The sequence below is a fragment of the Etheostoma spectabile genome, chromosome 1 (genome assembly GCF_008692095.1).
Source record: "Etheostoma spectabile isolate EspeVRDwgs_2016 chromosome 1, UIUC_Espe_1.0, whole genome shotgun sequence".
Taxonomy (NCBI): Eukaryota; Metazoa; Chordata; class Actinopteri; order Perciformes; family Percidae; genus Etheostoma; species Etheostoma spectabile.
The window spans coordinates 17,631,835-17,635,999 of NC_045733.1; the positions used below are offsets into that span (position 1 = coordinate 17,631,835).

Here is a 4,165-nt window from a genome sequence, read left to right on the forward strand (position 1 = left end):
CCCCCCATGAAGTCTTGTGCTCTCTGCTGAGTCTTACCAGTTCATTGGATAAAGTTTAGTCAGCCCACAGTTTAGCCCAGTCAGACTAAACTGGTCAACAGTCTGGGCTGCACCAGCTAGTCCTTTATTGCCATGGCAACCTCACTGGTTGAACTCTCCATCATTATCCATCCTCCATAGAGAACTAGGCCTCTGTGCTCATTATGGATTTCATTGTAGTGCACATGCATTATACATGATTTAATCACCATATCTTCAGGAAAAGGATGCAAGGCCCTTTCACATTTGATAAGCGTTTTGTGCATAATGGCGTGTTACAGGGGAAGATTGCTCTGGTATTCATACAATGGAGGAAAATCGTGTGGTAAAAAATGTTTAATCAAGTGTTTGGAACGCAGTCAATGATTTTTATTTTTTTATTTTGAATGTTGAAAAGCTCTTTGAGAAACTAGACATCAAGGTTTCCTTGTTGAGAATGTTTTTTTTCTGCCCATTTAGGCCAGTAGGTCACAGCCATATTTGCCTTCGGTACATGTTTGAAGGCCCAAGGAAGAAAATCTATCTTGAGCTCTACATACAGTTTTATGTAACCTGAGTGTACAGTGTAAGTGGCAGGCACAGGCAGATGTAGTGTTCATAAATGTTAAGCAAACTTACAGTATTTCTTTTTTTAAAGATTATTTTTTGGGCATTTCCGGCCTTTATTTTTTACAGGACAGATGAAGACATGAAAGGGGAGAGGAAGGGGAATGACATGCAGCAAGAGGCTGCACGTCGGAGTCTAACCAGGGCACGATGCGTTGAGGAGTAAACCTCTATATATGGGCGCCCGCTCTACCAACGGAGCTATCTGGGCACCCAAACATACAGTATTTTACATGAGATGTAGCTAGTCTCAATGTGAACTTAATATCTAATAATGGTGGTCTTCCTGAAACTTTCACTTATAAAATTTGCTGATGAATGAGAGACTCCAAAATAGAGCTGGAACAGTTAGTAGACTAATCGATTAATTGGTGGACGGACGTTTTTCAATTGCAGATGCAAAATATTCCCCGAGTCCTGCCTCACAAATTATGTGGATTTGCGGCTTTTCAGTCTCATATGGTAGCAAATGTCTCCCTGAGATCTACAGCGTTGTGGCCACACACATTCATAAACTACTGGCTTGTGTGAATTTGTTTAGCCCCACGCCACAACGGATTGACAAAGATCTGAACGTGATAAAAGCAGTTACACCCCAAGGAGGATTTTATTGCTTTTGTAATGGCTTTACATGTATATTTAATTTATGTTTTTGTTGGGCTATGTAGCCTAAGTACTGAAAGGTTATTGTCATTGAGTAGATAACGTTAGTTGTATAGCAGGCTAAAAGCAATTTTGAAGCTGTTACTTTGTGAAAGAAGGATAATTTAAAAGTTGTGTCATATGTGTATGATTGAATTTGTGACCATTCAGATATATTTTAATAAAACAGTTCAGCAGTTAAGTTATTTTTTACAATAAAAATGTCTTTGTTATCCTGTGAAAAAAGGGGAAACGGCAACAAAACATCAGTGTTAGGCAAATTGTTATTTTAAACATTGGTATCAGCCCAGAGTTTCACAATCGATGCATCCCTAAAATACTAGCAAGATGTCAGAAATTGCATATCAGGTTGTTGTTTTTTTGTCCCCATGACTGCAGTTATCCTCCCTGCTGGAGTGTCCTTGAGCAAGCACAGCTAATCATGTTGTTCTGTACATCTTGTTTTGCCCTTGGATGGATAGGCAAATACAAGTCTCTTCCAGGAAACAGTGAAGATATTATTTCACATGCACTATCAGTTACATATAACAGGTTATGGTGGGTAATGTTCCCAAACTGTTACAGTACAGACAACAGTTAAGCACCTCTTCACTCGGCATCAAAACACCAGCCGAGATGTAGCCATCTCATACTCTGATCCGTGCATGATCCTGAGTAAAATCTTTATCTCCCTGTAAACAACTTGGCCTTCCCACAAGAAAATGAACATCGACAAAGGAGCCCTGGCTGCTCTGAACTATAAAGGCGCTGCACAAAAGGGCTTCCCTCTCTCAGAGCCTGCAAAACCTGCAGTGTTTTCTTTTAGGTCGGTCCATCATCATCATGCCCACAAGGTGCCTGATAAGACAGACCAGAACCCTGACTGTAACTCTAAATATTTCTCGCTCTTTTAGCTGATCTCAAACATAAGCAACACAGTTTTTTTCCCACCCTTGTGAAACATTTACCATTGCTCCTCTTTGATATACTGACTTGGGCATGGCGTATAATGCATTAAGCCAATCTCTAAAGACATTGTGAAAGGCCTGCTACTGTATAGGTACAGCAGGGTTCAGCTGCCAGACTGAGAAGATGTCAAGCTAGCCCTGAGCTGTTTCAATGAGCCCTATCAGTATATAACTATACAACACACTTATACAGATAATAAAGTATAATCACTGCTGTAAGGAGGAGAGCAAGTAACACTTCTGGAAAGTTTTCAATTGACAGTTATTGGGTGGGTTGTGTCTGAGTGCGTGGGTGTGTGGGTGTAACATCCAGATCGACCTTTTGTTGCCAATCCTTCTAGCATTGTAGTTTTGAATTTGAGTGACGCTGAAAGGACTTGTGTCTTTGTCCTGCCTCTGTGTCTGCGAAGCCACTAACAAGTTAATAATCTCCAGCTGGGCTTTGTTGTGCTGAAGACGGGCTATAGGGCTGAGCACATTCTCTGTAGCTTAGCTCACACATCCTCTCTTCTAAACAGAACTAAACCTAGCAACAAAGGTTTTCTAGCTTTTTACTGACTGGAAGGTCACAATCGGCATTGTAAGAATAGTCATACTTTCCTAGACACATTTTACTGCTGTAACAAGTGTTTTCATAATGTTCATAATTGGTGGAGAAGGTACTCAGATCTTTTACTTAAGTAGAAGTAGTAATACTACGCTGTGAAAATACTCCACTACAAGTAGGGTAATAGTACTGCATTCAAAACCTTACTTAAATAAAAGTATACAAGTTTTATTAGCTAAATGTAGTCCCTGTTAGCAGTGTTTTATATTATTTACATAAATATATAAAATCGTTCTGGATTCATTTTATTGCTGCATTAAAGTATATGTAGAATTTTTCTGCAGTAGATGTTTAAAATTGTTCTAGTGTTAACTTATTTATATATGCTACTGTTAGGTAGTTTAATATACGGCAATGCATCATATTTTGCAATGTTCATCATGTTCCTAGTGTCCTGTGAGAACCAGACATCTCTTAAAAAGTAAACTTTTCATGGTTTGGGATGATGTTTTTAGCTTTGTGACGATGCATTTTCTAGCTGTTCCAATATACTATTATAAACAGTTTCAGGATGGTGAAAATGATATCTTATCGTCCATCGGCATAACCCTATAGCCTACCTTACAGACAACCAGTCCATGCACTGTACTTACTGTCGAGCCTACTCGTCTTCAGGAAATGCAAACAATTTGTTAGAGGAACACCTAACCTTAAATTCGAGGCAATAAGAGACCACAAGTCTCATTTCAAGTGCACTGCCATACAGCTGGCAAAGATGGGACCCCAGGACCAGATTGTGACAATAGATGCTTTCATTTTTTTCCCCACATCACTTTTTATTTGCTTATATTAATAAAATATATTTTAACAATGCAAGCACTGACAATGCATGTACTGACGCAATTGAAAGTATGCTAGTGTGCTTTCTTTTATAAATTTGAAATCCGGAAAAAGTGGCTAGTAAAATTGAGCATCTACCAGCCACTATGGCTGGTGGGCAAAAAAGTTAATTTCCCACCCTGAACCTGACGATTATTTTTTCTAATTAAGGTTGGCCAATTTTTTAGAAACCTGTCAGACTGTAGTGTCATACACCATACCTAGTAAAATGGCACCTGACTGTATGTTTTGTGTCCCCACTGGAGGTCATATCCCATCTGTCACTCTTCTCACCACCATCTGTCTTTCCAACACATACATTTTACATTGTTAAACCATGTATAATCAGGGTTCGTTTGAGTGCTTGAAATCCTTAAAAATGCATGAATTTGGATGTTGTGTTTTCACTGCCTGCTTAATGGCTAGTAACAATTTCACATTTCGCATAGAAATAATCTCTGGTTTTAAGTTAAGGCTTCCCTAG

The 4,165-nt window shown here is 39.0% G+C and overlaps 1 protein-coding gene across 2 annotated transcripts in view; it reads left to right on the forward strand.

Moving 5' to 3' along the window:
- LOC116703397 (E3 SUMO-protein ligase PIAS1) overlaps nucleotides 1-4,165 on the forward strand; it is a 78,763-nt gene that overhangs the window by 43,429 nt on the left and 31,169 nt on the right. The window lies entirely within an intron of this gene.